Below are 25,534 nucleotides of genomic sequence, written 5' to 3' on the forward strand. Positions count from 1 at the left end.
TTATGAAATTGTTTTAGAAAGGGTTTTTGGGTGGTAAGTTTTTTTTTTGAGTCCTTTTATGTCTAGTCATGTTTTACTTCCTCATACTGGATTACATATTGGGATGAAAAGGGGATTCTAGATCTAAATCATTTTTACTAGAACTGAGTGTTGTGGTTGTCTCTTCTTCCACTAGGCTATCTTGATCATACCTGGTTCTTTACCTCTGGAACTATCATGCCTTTCTTTGCCTACAGTTCAGGTGATGTCCAACCTTCAGTACCTTCTCATTTGGCAAATCCTGCCATTTGCCAGTTATCATAGGTGTTGATGTGATAAGGACAGATCAAACAGATGAGTTCCTTTGTGTGCCCTCTGGCAAATGATCTTGTTAAGTCACTAATGGGTCTGGAAAGCAATGCGGGATATGTCAATTGCTTAACTCAGTGAGCAACTTAATTGGCTTCTTAGAAAGGATTTCATATGTCTGGTCTTTGTTGTATATTTCCTTGGTCTCCGCACACAGAGTTCCATGAAAACATGTGGCACATAAAATATTTCCACTTTTGCAAGAGGAAAGGGAATGATTTCTCTCAAAACTCCCTACAAGCAAATGTTTTCTTTATTCGGGGAAAGATGGGCATTGACAAATGAAACTTCTGGGAATAGATTTTAACAATAAAACTGTCACAATAATCAGAGTTAGGAGATTTATAATGTAACAAGTTTTATCTGGTGTATTCTATTACTTCAGTCAAGACTATCCCATAGCATTTAGGGAAGCTGTCTTTGGGATATACCTGCGGATTCTCGGCAAAAAAACCAAGTGGTTCCTTTTGATAGGGTGTTTGTTTTGTCCTGAACATTCTTCTTTTAGGTACTTTAGTATTCTCTGTAAGAGAATGAATAATAAAAATCTAGGCAAATGGAACTTTACCCAATTATATGCATTGAAAAATTCACAGTTGGCCAGAGAAAATGAGTTTTTAATATGTTGTTGCTGGGAGTAATTTAAAAAAAAGTGAAAGTCAAATAGATTGATTTTTGGTTGGTATCTGTGTGAGCAGCTAAAGAGAGAAAATGGAAGAAATTTTGATGGCCTTCAGTAGGGGAGAGGGAATGGGAAGTCAGAGGGCCAAAATAGACTGTGTATAAATAAATGTTAATGGTTAGAATGGTAAGCAGGCTTTTAAATATAACAGTTATATATACCATATATATATGGTATATATATATGGTACATAATCTTTCTTCATGAGGGGTGGAGACAATGGAGAAACTCACTAATCTTTATATAAATACAAGTACATATATGGCAGTTATCACTTATAATTTATGATATAAAAATGACTAATAAAAGGTATTGATTAATCAAATAAATAATTACATTATTAACTTGCTTTTGGCCTAGAATTTTTCAAGACATTTATTTGTCCCTCTGGCATACTCTTTAGTCAGGACAAGGTGCAATGAAGACTTTTAAGGCCCTTAGTAGACTCGGTGGTTTAAGTAGCTTGTCAACAGTAGAACTGACTGGTGGTAGAACTCACATTATTTGCTACCACTTTACTGTTTTACTATAACTGTGGTTGTTGCTGTCTGAACCCCAGAGAGAAACATCATGAGCTTACACTTATAGGAATTAATGATGCAGCATTTGGGTGCTCAGCTTTGCCACCATGGAAAAATAATTGCATAATTACAGATTTCTCAGAATTACTTTTTTCTTACCAATCACCTTAGTAAAATACAAATATAGTAATAATGCAGAAAAATGACAGAAGTACTCAGTGTTGGGGAAGAGATTTTCATCATGGACACAAGAATTTCTTAGATGAGATGTAGAAAAAAAGCATATATTGGAAAGGAAACAATTGATGAAATAGACTACATTTTAATTTGAAATTTGCAGAGGCATGTTAAAAAGAGAAAAAGACAACTGATTCAGAGAATGTATTTGCTGTGGATATAAATGACAATAAATTAACAACAAGAATTTCTGCAAATGAGTAAAAAAAAAACCTTACAACTTAATTTACAAAAATGGGCAAAGATTTAAAAGTGGGGTGACTGTAATGATGATAAAATATTTTTACCTCATGAATAATTCTAAAAATCAAAATGAAAATTGTAAGGTAATATCTTTTCATATATCACGTTGGCACATTTTTTTTTTTTTTAAAGTTGCAGTAATGCACGTTGAAGACGCCATTGAGAAACCACTTTTTTTTAACTCTTGGAAGTTGTATACATTGTTCCAGCTACTTAGAGAGACAGTATGGTAAAATACACTGAAATTGAACATGCACATACCTCTTGACCTGGCATTTCATTTCCAAAGATATTCCCCAAAGAAGCTTCGTTACATTTGCACAAGGAGCTGTGTGTAGAGAGAGAACTCTGTTGTGGTATTTGTAATAGGGAGTCTTGGGAACCATACAAGTATCCATCAGCAAACAAAATAATAAATTATGATAGATTCATTAAGTAGGATCTCCTCTATAACAGTTATAGTAGGTGTTCTAGAATACATCTGTAACATTCAACCTAGATTTCCAAAACACTAAGTCGGTACATTTTATGAAGATTGTGCTACAATTATGTATAAGCACATTTTAAGTCCAGTATTAGAGTATTTGTAAATTTTATACAAAGCATGAAACACATTTGTACAATGTTTCTGGATGCATGCTCAGGGAAAGTATAAAAACATGTCCTAGTTATTTGCATGGTTGTTGGTGATGTTTGTCTCAAGAGGAAAAAGGGAGGAGCTAATAAGAGATTTCTGGTTTGTCTGTAATATCTTCTTTGCCTCCCCTCCCCCTACCCCCCCCAAACCCCTCCTTTAGAGAGCTAATGTTCTGCCTTAATACTACTTATTTTTGGCACAGGGATTCCTTAACTGTTTTTAATTAAAAAGAAAGGAGACTTGTTATATTGGGATGAGCAGGCAAGCCTCTGAGTACGGAACAGTTAGCACTCTTTGCCCTACCAGTGTGCTCATGGGTCCTAGTCCTTCTGGCATCACCCCAGGAGCACTATTGGAGAAGTATTCCAGCAAGTTTTTTATTAGAACCACTTTGAATCTGTACCCTTGATCACACCTGGGGTGTTGCTAAGGAAATGTACTTCTGCATGGTCTTGTTATGGAGAGTTGGTCGCCTTCATTTCTCTGTCTTATTTGAAGCCTGAGCTGCCCCCTCTTCCCTCACAGGTTAGCACCATATTATAAAACCTGCCTTTTTTTTTTAAATTTTTTTTTTTTTTTTTTTTGGCCATCCCCAAACTGCAGCATCTAAGAGGCTAATCAGAGGTACCAGGTTTTACTTTGCATGTCTCTTAAGAGATGATGGTCCATTGTAATACCAGGCTCCGATCTGGGCTTTGCTTTGCTTCCCGAGTACACCTGTAAACCCCCCCGCCGCACCCCCACACACACTACACACAACCCTGAAGCCCAACACACTGTATTTTGCAAGGAGTCAGAATTGCACAGGGAGGGGATATACGTGGTAGGCTCTGTGTTTGGAGGCACTGGCTTAGCCCCTAACAAACTGTGACACTCCCAGCAAGTTACTTAATCACTTTAAACCTCAATTACCTCATCTATAAAATGGGGCTCACAATAGTAACCACCTCAGAAGTTTGTTGTGAGAATTAAATGAGTCATTAGCATTTAGTGGTGGTCTTGGCACACGGTATGCATTCAATACATGTTAATGATCATTTGTTCGGAGGTTTGGGGCTACTTGCTTGGTGTACTCCATGGCATTGATTGTATTCATGTCTGCGGTGCTTGGTTCCTCATTCATTCATTGCAACTAACTCACCAGAACACATTCACGCTCTGCAGTTCTGATACTGACAAATGAACAAGGAATACTTTTACACATTAGAGAGATGAATACCCGAGAATACATGACGTCGTGCAATTAAAACAACAAATTCCATGCAAAGACATTCCTTCCAAAAAACAAAACAAAACAAAAAAACCCAAAACCCTCAAAAGCCTAATCATTTTAATTATTTTTTAATAGCAATGTGGAGTTCTGCATTTATTGCCTGACGGAACTCCTGAAATGCATTGTGTATCTCAAAAGGAGGGGAGGTTTCTGAATAGGTCACTATAAACCTGATTTCAACAGATTGAAAACAAGATGTGACAAGCAGTTTGACACCGGCCCTCCACTAATTTCCGCTATTTGTAAAGAGGCACATCTGAATGGAAATAGCTCTGCAGAATGGATCGGTATGGTTGGGGCCGTGTCCGTCCACACATAAAACCACAGGACGGGGGAAAATAAGCAGCCATTGATTTCCTGTGAAAGCCGCCCCCCCCATCCTCCCCCCACCCCCAGTCTGGGGAAAGCAGCCAATACGGGGCACCAGCTGCTCTCTGCTGGAAATCCTTTGTGGAGCGGTTTGAGGAGCAGGAGAATGCTAGAGAAAGCTGGTGGTTATAAAAAAGGGGGGGGGGTGGGGAAGCCACACACCAGATCTCAGGACAGAAGATGTGGTAGTGACTGGCAGAAGCAAGCTTCATCCCTCAAACTAAGCATGCTTCTTTCTCAGGAAATGAAGGGGGTGGGAGGAAAGCTTCAACAAACCCTACCTTTATTTATGCAACACGTTGGGAACAGTTCCAATGGGAATTTCTCATGCTCTTTCACGTTCTCTGAATTCTGTTGGTAGTGAGTTCTTGTTTTCTTTAAACGGCTCTGATCTAATAAGTATTTGCCTCAAAACCGGAACAAATACTCAGTGTGATTGCAAGTCCTCATTTACATAATTGCATTATGACAACGATTTTAGGAGGATACTAATGAGGAATATTTTGAGTTTGCTGGCTGCAGAGGGAGCAAACAAACAAACAAACCCTCCCAGATGACTTTCTGGGCACTTCCATGACGATTTTGCTGAGTCCATTAGATTCAAAATCTCTTTCAAGATCGAGCGTTGGGCAATCGTTGTTTCCAGTTCAGACACCGCGAGCGGGGTGTCTTATAGTGAAATCAAGTATTCATAAAGGTGTTCCAAGAAAGTACTGAACAATAAGATGTCCTCTGAAGTTTGAAATATTTGGCTATGTTTCCCCCATCTGAGTTTTAGCTGTGATCACTGTTGCAGGGTGAAGTTGGCCAGCAGTAAAAAGCATTTTTTCCATAGGAGTTTGGTCACCTGCCTAGAGAGTCGATGGGAAAATATGGATTATTCCAGGGGATGAAATTGTCCTATGGTATAAATAGCAAGCCATTAGAGAAAAATGGATTTTTCAAAATAAAAATAAGACATCTTACACAAGAATATCTGAGCCCTCATGAATTCTGCTGTATTTCTATTTTTAAGGGTGTGCAAATAACATACTTGCCTACTAAATTTAAGGAAGTTATTTATCTTAGCCTAAACATAGAATTTGTTAGGCAGGGGGATGCATTTAAAGAAATTTTAAAGTGATAGTATAAATGCATTTATTCGTATATTACTGATCACGGGTGTTATTTCTGTTGAAATACATGGGCCAAAATTCTAAATTTTACTCGGAACATCACAAATTTGGTAAGCAAGTTAGTATATCAGCAAATTTCCAGTGGGCAATGCTTTTAGGACTCAGAATCAGTCAACCAGCCATTTCTAACATGTTGACGATAAATGATTTCTTCATTTTCTTCAAGAGACCTGCCACATCTTTATGTAGCGGCTCTTGCCTATTTACCACAGTGAGGCCATTTCACTAAAAATATTCTGTGATTTAAGTGTTCCTCTAAATCATTTTGGCTTTCTTACTAAATCATGCAAATGAGTGAAATTTCTCTCTGCTGTCATAATACCGTAATAATACCAATACCAAATACCAATATATATAATACATAATACATAATAATACATAATAATACCAATAATACCAAGATATCACTTTTCACCCCCTTTTCTCTTGTTATTCCAGTGACTTGAACCCTTCTTTCTACAACTCCCTTACCCAACCATTAGTATTCCTAGTGCAGAGATAGGACTTTCCTGACAGTGGAGCTGGGACTTGTCTCCCATCACTAATCCTGGGGAGACCTAGCTAAGCCAGCTGCATTTTCGATAATGCAGGCAAACATTGGTTGTCCTTTGTGGTATAAATAGACACAACTTGCTTCTAAATCCTATGTCCAAAATGTAGATATTAACAAAAGGGGTGAGTTTCAGAGCTGCAGTGGTAGCTCTAAATCCTAGAAAACACAGGGTTTGGTCTCTAACCAAAGACCACTTCTTAGCAAGTGGTCCTTCCATGTTTAGATAAAAGGAAGTCACCATCTAATAGTATTTGAATCAGCAAAATAGGAATGGATGCTTTTTTTTTTTTTTAAATTCTCATGTGCCATTAATGGATGTTGTTAGCCTATACAGTATGCAGGCTATTCTGAAATCCTGATTGTAAGCTTCCTTCCATGGGTTTGCTTAGAGGTGAAATAGTGAGGTTTGTTTCTTGCTCACAACATAAAATTGTATAGTTCTAAACCCAAAGTCACATGGGCAATGAGAGGTGGTCAGAAGTGTGACAGTCATTAGCCAAGGGCCAGCATCCTCCACAATCATAATCAAAATCATAAACTGTGTAGTTACCCTAGGAATATATACTTATCTATAAAGCTGTAGTTTTTTAATACACCAGATAGATCAGTGATTACTCATTTCAAAATCCATCTTTACCATTTTTTATTTATTTCTTAATGCATCTCCAACATTCCATCTGTGATTCTTTTCATTCGATTTGAAAAGAGCCTGTAAAGTTACCTTAAATGCATGACTGATAGTCATGAAAGCATGAGGACAATCTTGGTGTGAAAATAACATTATACAAATAACATTACTGCACCTTGATTGTTGACAGACATTGTCTTGGGTAAAAGATAGTTTACATTAAGTTATTTTCTTGCAGCGATTTTATGATATAATTGCATTGTCTCCTGCTATCATGGTTTATTTTGAGACATAGGCTATTTGTTGCCCTTTAAAGCTCTTTTAAAATATATTTCCATATTTGGAATGTCTTAAAGACTTGAACTTCATTGTGTTTACAGCAGTTATTGTAGAACGTGTGTGGATGTTGGCACTTCATGGGGCCTTTTGAATATGTGAAGTGATCTTTAGTCACCAGTTTTGGAGGGTTTTAGAAAGTTTTCAGCCTTTACTTCCTGATGGAAAACTTCTGCTCCATTATTTCTCTCCCTATTTTTCCAGGACTTAAGTTACAAGGATTTCAAACTTTGTCTCTGTTACACTGTAACATTTTATGTTTATTATTTTCTTAAGCAGTTTCTATCATCTTAGCTCTTCATTCTTTATTCTAGAGACTTCCTTATGACTAATTTTTCAGTATACTAATTCTCTCTTCAGCTGCTTAATCAACTATTCAACTCATCTACTGAATTCTTAATTTAGGCTGTTGCGGTTTGTATTTCTAGTGTATAGTTTTAAGGTTATTTTTTTCCCAAAGAATTTTTGCAAGTGGTTTTTACTTTGTTGCATAGAACAAGTCAACATTTAAAATCTAGCACATAAATCCCATAACTGTATTCCCCTATGGGACTGTTTATATTATCTCCTGTTTTGGGTGTCTTTATTTTCGTGGTTTCTCATCCCACTCTGTGCCTGGTACTTGATTTTCACAGTTGTTGGTAGAAATAATTTGAAGCTCAGGACAATGCTCTTTTCCACTAGAAGTTATGTTCTTTTGTTTCTTCCATTTAACTGGGAATCCAAATATGCTAGCATTACCTAATTAAAATTTAAGAAGTGAAATTATTTGAGCTGAGCCACAGTACTGACAAATACCTGTCTACATTGGCTTATTCATAATTCTAGGGACAGCCATTATGGTCTCCCTCTTGAAGAGAAGAAGGTTTTATAGCCCCTCATCACTCATAGGCCCTAGACTCAAATGTCTTTCCTCTTAGTTCTGATTATCTGTGACTCAAAAGTGACATCCAGACTGTCAGTATTGAAGAAGAAGGAGTAAGAGTAACCTTGAAACATGGCTAACGTTCTTCAGCTGGAAGCTTTCGTAGGTCTGGGCTCCTAATTCTTAGCAGAATGGGCAGCTTTCTGAAGCCATAAATAAATTAGTTTAAGGTGTGTCCGACTTTTATGGGTTCTTAGTGAGAAGGTCATCCTGGTTTTGTGGTCTAATATTAACAGAAGATAGTGTACCAAGTTGAGCCAAATTTTAACTGATGATGAAACCTTTTTTCACTGTAAGACCACACCCCATTTTATGAACCAAAATACAGTACATATATTTAATCAGTATTAGCGTGCAGCCTTTTTAAAAATAGGGTCTCGGGGTGCCTGAGTGGCTCAGTTGGTTGAGCATCTGCCTTTGGCTCAGGTCTTGATCCCAGGGTCCAGGGATCAAGCCCCACATCAGGTTCCCCGCTCAGTGGGAGTCAGCTTCTTCCTCTCTGTGAACCCTACTAGCTATCACTCTTTCTCTCTCTCAAATAAATAAATAAAATCTTAAAAAAAAGTAGAGTCTCCACTTAGTTTCCTTTGAAATTTTAAACACTAAATGATAACTTCTGGTGTACATTCCTTCTATTATTTCTTGTCATCTCTGGCTGCTTCTGATTAGAATCACTGTTTCTCTTGTCTTGTTTTCTTTACTCTACCTTCAGGTTACTAGGTGAGTCAAGCTGCTCATCAGAAGTTGAATTCTTTCAGAGCCACCAAGCCATAAAGCTTGCATGGGCCTGGGCACTCATCAGGAAATAAAAATAAGAGAGGAATTTAATGAAGTATATAAACCAGTAGTGAAATAAAGAGAGTCAATGTAGCAGAAGTTGCTCATTTAAAAAGCTGATAGAACAGACATAGCCCCAGAAAGATAATTAAAAGAAAAAATTTTGTAAAATATAAATATATTTAAAAAAAGAATGAAAAATAGTTCAAGATGATGTGGAACTTACAAAGAAAAAGGGAGAGATTGTGAATGCTTTCATGGACATCTTGATGGCAATAATTTGAAAGCATGGATGAAATGAATACATTTCTGTAATGTAACATTTTACTGAAGTGGATTCCAGAAAAGATTAGAAATTCTGTATGCATTATTTAAAACTCCTCATAAAGCAACCAAGAATGTAAAGGTCTTAGAGATAAGTTATTAATAATTCTTTCAAGAGTATAAACAGAGAGAATACCCCATGTGTATTCTATAAGGCCAGTATAATTTTGATGCCCGAATTTTAATTCTGACAAGTACTAGCACAGATATGAAGAAATGGAAGCTATGATATACACGGTTGCTGGAAGTACACATCAGTACATTCATTGTGCAAAAGTTGCACATGCACAATTGTATTCCTAGCCATATGCTTAAAGTAGTGCTCCTTCAAATGCCCTTATACTGTGAGCTTTATACTGTGACCATGTTCAAACACACACGGAGATAAAAAGTAATGAAACAATTTTTACTCCTATTACCTCTAATGCTTTAATACTTTTCATTCTATAGTGTTTGCATAAGACTTTGGTTATATATTACTAATTTGATTTCATATTCCACTAATGGTTCTCAAATCTCAGTTCAAAGAGCTCTATGCTAGAGAAACTCACAGTAAAGGACGCTGTAAGCACAAAATACTATTAGTACCATTCATCAAAGTAGCAAAAACAAGCCACATATTCCACATGTCAATAATAAGATGCATAAATAAATGTTAGATATCTATGCAATGGAATATTCTAAATAAAAATGGTATCAATACCACTGCATGAATCCGTAGGTATAAATCTTAAACTATAATATCGAGCTGTAAAGACAAGTTATAAGCGAACACATCATATGATTCCATTGATATCAAGTGCTAAACTCGACTAAATTAGATAATAAATTGTAAGCTTCTCTAGTTTCCCTGCAGAACGCCTTCTTTCTCTTTACTTAGAGGTTGGAGATTTCAAAAAATCTAAGTGCAAAGTCTGGTGCCGCAGGTAGCTGAATTATACTAGAAACTGAGTTCATGTCCTTGCACTATGTCTTATTTTTTAAAGTTGGCATGGAGCAAGAAAAGACTAGGACCCCAGAAACTGGGGTACATATGTCTCAATAGATTCTAGGAAGGTAAGATTGTTACTTTACTTATAGTGACCTTCAGGACCTTGATGTTCTGCTGACTCTCTCATGTATTTCCTATGATAATACGCTCAGTATGAGATAGAGAAAATACAAGAATATAATGCTATGGTAACAACAAAAGAAAACATTGTCTTATATGAGATAAAATTGACACGAGACGACATTGTCAACATTCTGTCTCCCTTAGTTACTCACAGACAAGTCAACTAGTATTTACCTTAGACAGTAAATTCCATCAAAACTGGCATTAAACCAACCTATCCTTTGATTTGACAAACACTGAAACATCTACCATGTGTAGGTATGTATTATGAACTCAATCACAAACTTTGTATTATTTCAAAATAATTAAAAATAACTTCTTCATTATAGAAATGACATCACTTCCTAAGTCTGAAATTATATCTTTATGGTTTCCCTCTAATGAACTTATTCACCAACGTGTAGCTAATTTTCTTGCCAAAATGTATGTAGGCATCGGCTTTCTCCCTCTTTCCCATGCCATTCAGGAACCCCTGCCTTCAGCCTTGTAGTAATTGTTTGCAGACCTCTTGTAGCCATGTTTTTATTATAAGTCACTTCACAATAGTTTTGGAGGAAGGGAAAGTATAATGAAGTTATAATTAAAATGTTATTATTTAATGATTGTTATTAGCATCAAATAACATGTAGATAGTAGACTTCTTGACCTCTTGGAAGGTTTTAATGAAAACTTCATTGAACACCAATATGAATCAGGATTAAAGAAATAAATAATAAAACAAAAATGCAGCCTTATTAAGACCAATAAAGTTAAGTGCCCCTGTGTGTTGAAGAGTGCCTGTAGCAGTTTATGCAATGTAGAAAAGAATGATCCCAGGTTGAAAAGCAAGCCTATCTTTGTGAGACATTAGAGGTTAGAAAAGGAACTACTAGAACAACAGTTAGAATGTAAGTTGTCCCCTTAGACACATTAAAACCATTTATGTATATTCCAAATTTATGTTTCTGAAAATAGACTGTTATGCATAACTTAATTTAGCTATGGGTGAGCATCAAAGTCAAGGCCCAAGGAAGTTCAGTTAGCCCAGTTACAAGATGACTGCCTTATTGTCTAGAAAAAAGTTAACTGGAAAAAGCCACATAAACTTTAAGTGTCGTTGTTTCAAACAAACCAAATAAAAATAAATTGTACTTAAATGTCGACAAAGCCATGCTCATCTCTGTGCTTAACCTTCACAGATCAAAGAAAAATTGGATATTCTGATTTACCACTGTAGAAGAAATGTATAAAATAATTATCAGGTAGAACAAAAGCCTTAGAGAATCACATGAAAAATTGATTTTTTTCCACTCCTTTGTCAGATACCACTTTGAAATATGATCTCCTGGTAGAATATTGATAGATAGCTTCTCTAGTCATGTGGTCCTTGAGGACAATAATATCTGGAGTCCTAAGAAGTAAAGAGTAGGTTGAAGTTTCTATGCCTTTTTTCCCTCTGTTCAAGAATGCATAATAGATTTCTTCAATATTTTCCTCATTAATGGAGAATGCCTTCCTCTTCTGTTCTTAAATTGTCCCTCTGATAATATATTTAATTTGTGTCCTCATTCTTCCTACTCATATTTTCTGCCACTAAATATATCAGAGTCTAATTATAAATTTTAGGGAATTTGTATCATGGGTATATTTCCATTGCACACTGTAGTGCTGAGTTTAAGATGGTTTTTTTTTTTTAAGATTTTATTTATTTGACAGACAGAGATCACAAGTAGGCAGAGAAGCAGACAGAGAGAAGAGGAAGCAGACTCCCTGCTGAGCAGAGAGCCCAATGCAGGGCTTGATCCCAAGACCCTGGGATCATGACCTGAGCCAAAGGCAGAGGCTTTAACCCACTGAGCCACCCAGGCACCCCAAGATGGGTTTTCAATAAATTCTTGTTCAACATAAGGTTTGTCAAACATTTTCTGTGAAGGCCCACTTGTAAATATTGTATGTGTGGTGTGGTCTCTCTCACAACTCTCAGCTCTGCCTTTGTGTTGAGAAAGTAACCAAAGACAAAACATAAACAAACAGAAATGGCTATGTTCTATTTATTTATTTTTTTGTTAACATATAGTGTATTATTTGTTTTAGGAATATAGATTGTGAATCATCAGGCTTACACAATTCACAGCACTCGCCATAGCCCATACCCTCCCCAATGTCCATCACCCAGTCACCCCATCCCTCCCACGCCCCTCCCCTCCAGTAACCCTCAGTTTGTTTTCTGAGATGAAGAGTCTTTTATAGTCTTTCTCCCTCTCTGGTTTCATCTTGTTTCATTTTTCCCTCCCTTCCCCTATGATCCTCTGTCTTGTTTCTCAAATTCCTTCTATCAGTGAGATCACAATGATATTTGTCTTTCTCTCATAGCCTTCAGTTCCATCCATGTCATTGCATATGGTAAGAAGCCATTTCTTTTGATGGCTGCATAGTATTCCATTATATATATATCTCACATATAGATATGTGAGATATATATATATATATATATATATATATAATGGAATATATATATATATATATATATATATGTGAGATATATATATATATATCTCACATATTCTTTATCCATTCATCTGTTGATGGACATCTAGGCTCTTTCCATAGTTTGGGACATTGCTGCTATAAACATTTGGGTGCACATGGCCCTTTGGATCACTACATTTGCATCTTTAGGGTAAATACCCAGTAGTGCAATTGCTGGGTCGTAGGGTAGCTCTATTTTCAACTTTTTGAGGAACCTCCATGTTGTTTTCCAGAGTGGTTGCACCAGCTTGCATTCTCACCAACAGTGTAGGAGGGTTCCCCTTTCTCTGCATCCTTGCCAGCATCTGTCGTTTCCTGACTGGTTAATTTTAGCCATTCTGACTGGTGTGAGGTGGTATCTCACTGGTTTTGATTTGTATTGACCTGATGCCCAGTGATTTTGAGCACTTTTTCATGTGTCTATTGGCCATGTGGATGTCTTCTTTGCAGAAATGTCTGTTCATTTGTCTTCTGCCCATTTCTTGATTGGATTATTTTTCTTTGGGTATTGAATTTGGTGAGTTCTTTATAGATTTTGGATATTAGCCCTTTATCTGATTTGTCATTTGCAAATATCTTCTCCCATTCTGTTAGTTATCTTTTGGTTTTATTAACTGTTTCCTTTGTTGTGCAAAAGCTTTTGACCTTGATGAAGTCCCAATAGTTCATTTTTGCCCTTGTTTCCCTTGCCCCTGACAATGTTTCTAGGAAGGAGTTGCTGTGGCTAAGGTCAAAGAGGTTGCTGCCTGTGTTCTCCTCAAGGATTTGGTGGATTCCTATCTCACCTTGAGGTCTTTCATATATTTTGAGTCTATTTTCATGTGTGGTATAAGGAAATTGTCCAGTTTCATTCTTCTGGAATTGGCTGTGCAATTTTCCCAACACCATTTGTTGAAGAAACTGTTTTTTTTCCATTGGACATTCTTTTCTGCTTTGTGGAAGATTAGTTGACCAGAGAGTTGAGGGTCCATTTCTGGGCTCTCTATTCTGTTCCATTGATCTATGTGTGTCTGTTTTTGTCCCAGTACCACACTGTATTGATGATTATAACTTTGTAACGGAGCTTGAAGTCCAGAATTGTGATGCTGCCAGCTTCGGTTTTCTTTTTCAACATTCTTCTGACTATTCAGGGTCTTTTCTGGTTCCATACCAATTTTAGGATTATTTGTTCTATTTCTTTGAAAAAAAGTTTATGGTATTTTGATAGGGATTGCATTAAATGTATAGACTGCTCTAGGTAGCATAGATATTTTCACAATATTTTTTCTTCCAATCCATGAGCATGGAAAGTTTTTCCATTTCCTTATGTCTTCCTCAATTTCTTTCATGAGTATTGTATAGTTTTCTGAGTACAGATTCTTTGCCTCTTTGGTTAGATTTATTCCTAGGTATCTTATGGTTTAGGGTGCAATTGTAAATGAGATTGACTCCTTAATTTCTCTTTCTTCTGTCTTGTTGGTGTATAGAAATGCAACTGATTTCTATACATTGATTTTATATCCTGACACTTTCCTGAATTCCTGGATGAGTTCTAGCAGTTTGGGAGTGGAGTCTTTTGGGTTTTCCACATAAAATATCATATCATTTGCAAAGAGTGAATGTTTGACTTCTTTGCTGATTTGGATGTCTTTTATTTCTTTTCGTTGTTTGATTGCTGAGGCTAAGACTTCTAGTACTATCTTGAATAGCAGTGGTGATAGTGGACCTCCCTGCTGTGTTCCTGACCCTAGGGGAAAAGCTCTCAGTTTTTCCCCATTGACAATGATATTCCCTGTGGGTTTTTCACAGATGGCTTTCATGATATTGAGGTATGTTCCCTCTATCCCTACACTGAGAGGAGTTTTTATCAAGAAAGGATGCTGTACTTTGTCAAATGCTTTTTCAGCATCTATTGAGAGTATCATATGGTTCTTGTTCTTTGTTTTATTAACGTACCACATTGATTGATTTGCAGTTGTTGAGCCAACCTTGCAGCCCAGGAATAAATCCCACTTGGTCGTGGTGAATAATCTTTTTAATGAACTGTTGGATTCTATTGGTTAGTATTTTGGTGATATTTTTGGATCCCTGTTCATCAGGGATATTGATCTGCAATTCTTGTTTTTGATGGGGTCTTTGTATGGTTTTGGGATCAAAGTAATGCTGGCCTCATAAAATAAGTTTGGAAGTTTTCCTTCCAGGAAATGTCTATTGTTCTAATAAAACTTTATTTACACATACAGGAGGTGGGCCAGATGAGCCCATGAGCTGTAGTTTGCCAACTGTAGTTTAATGGTTGTTTGAATTAATAAATTGCTAATAATCAAAAACTGCATCCCTAACTTTAAGAAAGAACAAGAGCTTGTGTCAGTATTCTTTTGAAAGGATCATTGACAGATTCATGAGGTTTAATTAAGGAAAATATAAAGAGGTGGACATATGAAAATGTTAGCATTTTTTGGAATGATACCTTCACCATCCAGTGAAGTATATTTTGCTTACTCAGAGACAGTTTGTCCAGATCAGTGATCAATCAGTGATCAGAAAGTGAGGAGCCCAGCCAGCATTGGAAGTGAACATTAATCAGTTTCTTGAGAGAAGAGAGATGTTATATCCTTTTCAGGATCAAAGAAAACACACACACACACACATACATCATGGCCTAAAACTGGTGGAGAATCAACAAACTTAACGAGAGAACAAAAAATTACTTAAAATACAAATTTTATTGTGTTGACTTGTGGCCTACTCTTTTTAGAATTTCTCATAAAGAAGGTTGCCAGATTATGTCAAATACGCTGCAAAGGCTTGCTTCAGTAACATTCCAGTGTATCATCTGTAGCATCCATGGTGAATAAAATAGCCAGTTATCCTCATACATCACATTCTTGGCAGTGATGACATTTTAACAGATTCCAAAGGCCAAGCATTCTCTTCTGAGTTTTTCACTGGGGCGTGAACTTGCCCAATTTCCAAAGGGCTTTGGCCAGATAGCCCACAATTCTGCTCAATATCTGCATACTTACTTTGCAGAAGAACAGTGGATGTCTCTATTTGTAAGTGATAAGCTGTGTCAACAAAGTAGGTCTTCTTGTCCTAGCTCCTGTGACTAATAGCAGATTATAGATTATATAAAACAGTGTAGATGGCAGTGTGACAGTCCCCTGAGATGTCGTGCAGAGACTTGTCACATTGAAAATAGCTAACCTTGATACATTTAGTTTGCTTATTTCTTGGGTTGATAAAGTAGACTAGAAATCTGGTCACTTGCAGGATAAAGGGACTGCAGAAGAACACAAAATCTTTGATTAAATAGTCTCAAAGGGCAGAGCAACCGTTATGCTTCTCGTAGAGAAGACAGATTGTAGAGCTTTTTCATTTTGAAGTAAACTGTTTACTCCAGAATTAATTTTGGCGGGTAGTCTCTCCACATCTGGTTAGATAGATAGATGTCTATGGACTTCCACTCAGGGGGGACTTGAACTGCTTTCAGCTTCAAATTAGTATTAATGACCACTGGAATCGTTGGAGGACATTAAGAGTGTATATGCTGAAGGACAGGAGAAAAAATGGGGAGAACCAAGAGGCAAGAGCTCAGTGTTCCACTTAAAGGGAGCTGGAGCAGATATAAAACTGGATCATTTTATTGCACATGTTGGAGAGAACCAAGGGCTGATGGCTCTAAAACATGTGGGTCTGGGAAGTATGTATCATTCGTGTGTGTGTGTGTGTGTGTGTGTGTGTGTGTGTGTGTGCCTACATAGCGTGGAGGAGTAAAATTCTCCAAATTTGCCCCATGAAGTCTAATATCCTTACAATTTGCTATCTCTGTACTCAACAGACTTGGAAGAACTGTACATCTTGACAATGCCTAAGTTGCACAGATTCTGGGAGTCAGAGAGTTTTGGCTTTCAGTCCATTATTTTACATTATGTTAGTACTTTTAGGAATAGACTTTAGTACTTTTAGGAATAGACTATCAGATTAATCTTGAAAATCACAAGTAATCAAAATAATTGTATGGACACAGTTTTAATAGCCATGTCATAATCAGTACTACAAAAATTTGGGGAACTCATTTAAAAAATTTTTGAAGGTTTTATTTATTTGTTAGAGAAAGAGAGAGGGAGAGCAACAGACTGGGGTAGGGTCAGAGGGAGCGGGAGAGAATCTCAAGCAGACTCCGCACTGAGTGTGGAACCCAACATAGGGCTGGATCCCAGGACCCTGAGATGGTGACCTGAGCTGAAACCAAGAGTCTGGTGCTTAACCCACTGAGCCACCCAGGCAACCCCATTTAAAAATTTTCTAATTTACAATTAGAAAAGAATAATACATTTCAACTTTACAGCAATTACTCAAATTAAGTAGAATATTTAGTGTGTGAAATAGTTTGCCATTTCAAAGGGAAGTATTAGACTTCACAGTTTGTATTCTATTTCTCTATTTTATTTTTTAATTGAAGTGTAGTTGACCTACAATATATTGATTCAACATTTATTTACATTATAAAATGCTAACCATGATATTATCTGGAAACATACAAAGTTATTGCCATATTATTGAGTATATTCTCTATGCTGTACTCTCATCCTTGTCTTATGTATTTAAAAACAGAAGTTTCTACCTCTTAATCACTTTTACTTATTTTGTCCAATATCCTACCACCCCATCACTTCTGGCCACCACTCTCTTTGCTCTCTGTTTTTGAGACTATGTTTCATTTGTTCATTTGTTTGTTTTATTTTTCGATTCCAAGTATCAGTGATATCATATGGCATTTGTGTTTCTCTTATTTCACTTTGCATAATACCGCTCAGCTCTATACGTGTTGCTGCTGACAGTAAAATTTTATTATTTTTTTTATGACTGAGTAATATCCCATAATAAGTGCATAATAAAATAAAAAATAAAAAATAAAAAAATCAACCAATAACAACTTTTTCCATTTATCTATTGATGGACACTAAGAGTGTTTCCAAAACTTGTCTACTATAAATAATGTTGCAGAGCTCATCTCCGTGCTTAACCTTCACAGTTTAAGGAAAAACTGGCAACATGAGGTTGCTTGTATCTTTTAAATTTGTGGGTTTTTTTTTTTTTGGTGGTGGGGGGGTCAGGTATCCAGAAGAAGAAATGCTGGATTGTATGGTACTTCTATTTTTTTTTTAACTTTTTGGGAAAATCTTCATACTATTTTATATAGTGGCTGTACCATTTTACATTCTTACCAAGAGTACATAAGAGTTGCCTTTTTTCCACACCCCCAGTAACCACTTGATATTATTTTCTTGATATCATCCATTCTGAATGGTGTGAGGTGATATGTCATTGTGGTTTTGATTAGTATTTTCTGGATGATTAATTATGTTGAGGATCTTTTCATGTTTCTGTTGATCATCTGAATGTCATCTTCGGAGAAATGTCTGTTCATGTCTCTCCTCATTTTTTTTTTCCAGTTGGATTATTTGCTCCTTAGGTGTTGAGTTGTATGAGTTCTTGATGTCTTTTGGATATTAACTCTTGATCTGATATATCATTTGCAAATATCTCCTCCCATTCAGTAGATTGCCTTTTTATTTTGTTGATGGTTACCTTTGCTGTGCAAAACCTTTTTAGTTTGATGTCCCCATTGTTCATTTTTGCTTTTGTGTCACTTGCCTGAGGAGACAGATCCAAAAAATAGAACTGAGAGTGATGTCTAAGTATTTACTGCTTATGTTTTCCTTTAGGAGTTTTATGATTTTAGGTTTTACATTTAAATCTTGAGTCCATTTTTATTTTATTTTTGTATATGCTATAAGAAAGTGGTCTAGTTTCATTCTTTTGTATTTAACTGTCCACTTTTCCCAACACCATTTATGGTAGAGGCTATATTTCCCTTATTGTATATTCTTTCCTCCTTTGTCATAATTCACCATATAAGCATTGGTTTATGCTACCACCACATTGTTTTGCTTACTATAACTTTCTACTATACCTTGAAATCAGGTGATGTGATACATCGAGCTTCTTCTTCTTTTTTTTTTTTTTCCCCCAAGATTATTTTGACTCTTAGGAGTCTTTTGTGGATCCGTGCAAATTAAGATTTATTTGTTCTAGTCTGTGACTAATGCTTTTGGTATTTTTCTAGGACTGTATTCAGTCTGTAGATTGTTTTTGGTAGTATGGGCATTTTAACAGTGTTAATTCTTCCAATCTATCAGTGCGTTGTATCTTTTCACTTGTGTTGTCTTTGCTTTCTTTCCTCAAATTTTTATGGTTTTCAGAGTATAGGTCTTTGACCTCCTTGATTAAATTTATTTCTAGCTATCATGGTCTTTTTGATGCTCTTATAAATAAGGTTGTTTTCTTAATTTCCTCTTGCTGGTAGTTCATTATTAGTGTATAGAAATGCAACATATTTCTGTATATTAACTTTATATCCTGCAACTTTATGGAATTCATTGATCAGTTCCAATAGTTTTTTGGTGGAATCTTTAGGGTTTTCTATATATAGAATCATGTGATCTGCAAATAGTGACAATTTTACTTCTTTGTTACCACTTTTGGTTGCCCTTTACTTTTTTTTGGTCTCTGATTACTATGGTTGGGATTTCTAGTATGATGTTGAATAGAAGTTGTGAGAGTGGGCATTCTTGTCTTATTCTTGAACTTAAAGGAAAGCTTTCACCTTTTGACCATTAAGTATGGTGTTAACTGTGGCATTTTTTTCTATTTGACCTTTATTATGTTGAGGTATGCTCTCTCTGTATTCACTTGAGAGTTTTTATCAATGGGTATTGAATTTTATCAAAAATTTCTCTGCATCTGCTGTGATAATGATACGGTTTTTATCCTTCATTTAATTAATCTGATGTATTATATTGATTTGTAGATAGTGAGCCATCCTTGAATTTCTAGAATAAATGCCATGTTAATGGGTAATAATCTTTCTAGTATATTGCTGAATTTAGTTTGCTAGTATTTTTGGAAGATCTGAGTTCATCAGGGATACTGGCTTGTAATTTTCTGTTTTTCTCCTGTGTTTGTTTGGTTTTGGTGTCAGGGTAATGCAAACCTTGTAGAATAAATTTGGAAGTACTCCTTCTCCTCTGTTTTGTGGAATACTTTAAAAAGGATAGGTACTGACTTAAGAAAAATGCAACGGTGAAGCCTTCTGGTTTCAAATCTTAACTGTGTGGGTCCACATACACATGGATTTTTTTCAATAAATGAATGAGATTTTTTTTGTGGAGATTTGTGACAATTTGAAAAAAAATGGCAGATGAACTGTGTAGCCTATAAATATAAAAATTAAGAAAAAGTTGTGTGTCATGAATGCATAAGTCATTTATTCTTTTTTACCATAGAATATACCCAAGTATATTAAAAAATTTAAAATTTGTCAAAATTTATGCACACACACTCTTACAGAATGTACTTGACTCCCTTCACTGTTGAGAGAAATGTAAACAATGTGAAGATGTGGTATTGTTATAATTGCATAAAATTAACCCTAGTACATACTATACCACTGTAATAATTTTGTAGTTAATTCCTGTTGCCATTATGACTGAGCTCAGATGTTGCAAGTGTGCACTTAAGTACCATGTGATCTTAATCATTTCCACATGAGCAGTTTGTCTCTTCGGTAAATTGTGTATTTGCAGTAAAAAGTGATCCCTTACAGTTCTTGTTATTAGGTACTTAAGTTTTGGGGATTCAAAAGTTATACATGGATTTTTCCATACATAGGGAGTTAGCATCCATAATTCCCCATTGTTCAAGGGTCAGTTGTAGTCTTTTATAATCCTTTGTAGTTCTGTGGTGTCCGCTCTAAGTTCTCTTTTATTTCTGATTTTGACTCCTCTCTCTCTTTTTCCTTGAATAGTCTGGCTAAAGGTTTATCAGTTTGGTTTATGTTTTCAGAGAACCAGTTCTTAGTTTCATTAATCTTTTCTGTTGTTTTTTTGATTCTTTGTTTTATTTATCTCCATTTGTCTCCATTCCTTCCTTTTAGTAACTCTGGGTTTCATTTGCTTTTCTTGTTTTAATTCCTTTGGGTATAAGTTTAGGTTGTTTATTTCAGACTTGTTTCTTGACTTGTAGGCTTGTATCACTATAAATTTTCCTCTTAGGAATGCTTTTGCTGCATCCCACAGATTTTGGACAGTTGTGTTTCCATTTTCCTTTGTCTGAGGGTATTTTTTTTATTTCTTCATTGACCCATTTCTTGTTTTGTAATGTCTAGCCTTCACCTGTTCATGTTTTTTCCACTTTTATTTTTTCTTGTAAGGGACTTAGAATTTGATTCACTTGTGCTCAGAAAATATGCCTGGTAGGAGTTCCGTCTTTTTGAATTTGTGGAGACTTGGTTTCTGAACTAACATGTGATTTTACCTGGAGAATGTTCCATGTGCCCTGAAAAAGAATGTGTATTCTGCTGTTTTCAGGGGAATGTTCTATATGTGTCTGTTAATTCCATGTGGTGTAATGTTTATTTCAAAGCCACTGTGTCCTTATTGTTTTTCATTCCAGATGATCTTTACATTAATGTAACTAGGGTGTCAAAGTCCTCTACTATTAATGTATTATTTTCATATTCCCCCTTTGCTAACATGTGCTTTATGTGTGTAGGTGGTCCTCTCATATTTTCCTGTTGAATTGATTCCTTCTTCATTATGTAATGCCTTTTTTTTTTTTTTTTTTTTTTTATCTCTTGTCACACTTTTTATTTTAAGGGGTATTTTTTTTTCCGGATGTATTGCTCTACCAGCTTTTTGTGTTTGTTTGTTTGTTTCCATTTGTATGGAGTATTTTTTTCCTTCCTTTCAATTTCTATGTGTTTTAGATCTGTTGTGAGTTTATGTGTTTTAAGTCCACAGTGAGTCTTCTGTGGGCAGCATATACATGGGTCTTGTTTTTTTAAATCTATTGAGTTACCCTGTGTCTTTAGATGGGAGCATTTGGTCCATTTACATCTGAAGTAATTGTGGATAGGTCCATACTTAACTGCCATTTTCTTAATTGTTTTCTCATTGTTTTGTTATAGTTCTTGTCTGTTCTTCTCTTATTCTTTTCCCTTGTAAATTTGAGGACTTCCTCTTTAGTATTTTATTTGGATTCCTTTTTCTTTATTTTTTGTGTATCTATCATTACTTTTTGGTTTATGGTTATCATATGATAGCTTATGTATGTAGTCATCTATTTTAAGTTGATGTTGCTTAATTTCAAACACTTTCTAAAAGTATTGTCTTTAATTCCTTCTCCCCATTTTATGCATATGATGTCATATTTTAAATATTTTTATTTTGTATATCCTTTAATTATTTTAGATATGGTTGATTTTACTACTTTTGCCTTTTAAACTTTTTATTGGCTTTATAAGTGATTTATATCTTACCTCTGCATTTGCTTTTATAAGAGAAGTTTTTTTCCTTCATAATTCTCTTCTACTTAAGGTCTTGTCTTTTCTGCCTAAAGATATCCTTTTAAGTTTTCTAGTAAGGCTAGTCTAGTTTGAAATTTTTGTTTGTCTGGGAAACTCTCCATCAATTCTGAATGATAACCTAGCTGGGTAGAGTATTCTTGCTTGTAGGTTTTTTCCTTTTAGCATTTTGAATGCATTATGCCACTTTCTTCTGGCTTGCATAGTTTCTGCAGAAAAGACAGCTGATAGCTTTATAGGGTTTCTCTCCTACACAACTCTTTGCCTTTCTCTTGCTGCTTTTTTTGTTTGTTTTTTAATAATTTTTTAATTTTTAAAATAAACATATAATGTATTATTAGCTCCCTTGCTGCTTTTAAGATTTTTCTCATTGTGTTTAATTTTGTCCATTTTTTAAAAAAAAGATTTTGTTTATTTATTTGACAGAGAGAGATCACAAGTAGGCAGAGAGGCAGGCAGAGAGAGAGAGGGAAGCAGGCTCCCTGCTGAGCAAAGAGCCTGACGTGGGGCTTGATCCCAGGACCCTGAGATCATGACCTGAGCCGAAGGCAGAGGCTTAACCCACTGAGCCACCCAGGTGCCCCAATTTTGTCCATTTTTATTATGTGTCTTGGTGTGGACCTTTCTGAGCTCATGATGTTTGAAGCTCTCTTTGCTTTCTGGACTGGAATGCTTGGTTCCTTCCTGAGGTTAGAAAGTTTTCTGCCCCTTTATGTCTCTTTTCTCCTTTAGGAACTCTGTTATGTGAATGTTAGTAGATGTTATTTGGCCTGAGAATTCCCTTAGCTGTTCCTCAGTATTGCCTACTCTTTATTTTTCTTTTTGTTACTTAAGTTCTGTGATTTCCACTGCTGTCTTCTGGACCCCTCATCCCTTCTTCTGCAGACCCAAGTCTGTTGTTGATTCTCTTTAGTGTTGTTCATTTCAGCATTTGCGTCCTTCAGCTGTGATTGGTTGTTTTTAAGATTTTCTCTCTTTCTATCTCTTTGTTGAAATTCCTACTGTGTACATCTCTTCTTCTTGGATCTCATCTTCTTCTTCTTGGATGACTATCTATATAAAATTCCTTTGAAATCTTTGTGAGGTATATTGCTTGTCTCCACTTTGTTTCTTTTTCTGAGGTTTTGTCTTGTTCTTTTGTTTGGAACATATTTCTCTGTCTCTTCATTTTGCCTGACTCTCTCTGTTTATTTTTGTTTACGGTTGATCAGCTGTGTATCCTGGTCTTACAGGTAGTGGCCTTGTATAGAAGGAGTCCTGAAGGTCCCAGAAGTGCATTCTCCCTGGTCACCAGAAGCAGGTGCTCCAAGGATGTCTCCTATGGGCTGCATGTGCCTACTTACAGTAATTGGGCCATGACTATTATAGGCACACTGGTGGGTGGGGTTGACCCCCTCTTACCAGAGCAGGGGGTACAAATACTGTTGGCTACAAAGGGTGGTGAACTAGTTGCTTTGCAGGGGCATCTGCAGGGCAGGTGGATTGGGTGGGCTGGGTCTGCAGGTGTGCTCTGCCCAGGTGAGTGGTGCTAGCAAGGTAGATGGAGAGTGTCAGAACTGGCCCCCAGGAGAGCTAGGCTGCTGGAGGTCAAGAAAAAAGGTGCCTCTCCATGCTTCTCTTCCCAGAGAAATTTCCTACAGATCCCTGACCTTTGGTATAAATCCCAAAGTTATTCCATAAACATCTTTCACATACACCCCAAGTGTTTCTCAAACTGTTGACTCTGTGCTGGGTCCTGGAACAAGTGTGTTTATGAGAGCCCTTGAAGTGTAGAGGCTGGGCCTCCTGTCACCATCCAGTGTCCTTGAGTTAGGCACTTGTGATTTTCAAAGCCAGCTGTTACACATGTTAGAAGGACTCATGTCCCTGGTCCAGATCACAGAGTTGGGGTATCTGATGTAGGGTTGAAATTCCTTGCTCATCAGGTGTTACCTCCATTCTATCATACCTCTCTCACTTGCGGGTCTCCACCCTTGTGGTTTGGTTCCCAAGCAGAGCAGCCCTCTGCCCTTCTGGACCTTCTTGATATGGTTTATTCTTCTTATCTTTAGCTATGGAGTACCTATTCAGCTGGTCTTCAGGCTGTTGTCAGAGACAGTCACTCTACATGTAGTAGCAGTTTGTCTGTGGGTTCGTGAGTTCAGGATTTTCCCTCCTCTCCTCTATTTCACTCTTTTACATTTTAAAATAAGTAAAAACCCTATCAGGTTATAAAGACAGAACTGGCATGCTCAACGTCAACTTCTTCAACTTCAGTGTTGTAAGAATTTTTCTTTAGAATCAGCTGTTTAAACACAGGAATATGTAGCATCACAGAGGTGGAGGTGTTCTTTGTCAACTTGTGTACTAACTTGTCAACACAAGGTTGGACAATTTTGAATTATAGAAATCTAGTGTCCATGCACACCTATATGTGTACCCAAGGCCATATCTGTCATCTGTCACAGTTTACAAAGAGGAGATGTCCAAATAGATTCCCATGTGTAACACACTTTCTTCTACAAGTTCAGTAAGAAAAACATGCCAGTTTGTAACTATATATATTATATAAAAATATTTAAATACTAGTTATATAATTATGGTTAAAACTTAGTACCAACCAAAACAATTATTCAGAACTTAGACTGATCATTTTTTTTTAAATGTATCTTATCACTGATACCAAAAAGTCCATTGCATGGCAGTAAAGAAAAAAAAAAAAAACAGGAGACTGATTTTTGGTTATGTTTTTAGTGTTTATAAATTCTCCAGATCGGATTCTCACTGACTTAGTGGCCCATTCAGGTTGATGGCCTGATGAGGGTAATATTGTGCACAGGCATCTGCTTAACTAGAATTTATTACCTTGCCATAGAAAAGTGCTAGATTTAAGAAAAAAGACACATCTTCAGAAATTGTGGGCTTTGATAACAGTGAATTAGAATTTTATCTCACAGACTACTAATTAGGTGATCAATATTCTGATTTTTGTTTTGTTTTGTTTTTAAGAGTTTATTCATCTGTTTATTTATTTTAGAGGGAATGAGCACAGATAGGGGCAGAGGGAGAGGGACAAGCAGACTCTGTACTCAGCACAGGGTCCAATGCAGGGTTCAGTCTCAGGACCCTGAGATCATGAACTGAACCAAAATCAAGAGTTCATCATTTGACCCACTGAGCCTACCCAGGCACCCACTGAGGGTTATATTAAATCACATTAAGTTTTTTAAGAGGAAAGAATATGAATATACATATATGCATTGATAATTGGGTGAAAACCATTTTTTTTCCCCTCAGTGATTATCAAATGGAAAAAGAGCTGAGATGAAGCCAAGAAAAATAAAGCTATCTTCGGAAGACAAATCAGATGTGTGTTCTTCCTAATCCACATCCATCCAAGAAATGGAAGATTATGCATCTGTGCCTGAGAAGAGGGTCCAAGTTATTGGAATCTGGTTCTAGCGTGCATTTGGTCTACGCACTGAATGTTGTTTTT

This window comes from Lontra canadensis, unplaced genomic scaffold (genome assembly GCF_010015895.1).
Source record: "Lontra canadensis isolate GAN:19392208 unplaced genomic scaffold, GSC_riverotter_1.0 scaffold126, whole genome shotgun sequence".
NCBI lineage: Eukaryota > Metazoa > Chordata > Mammalia > Carnivora > Mustelidae > Lontra > Lontra canadensis.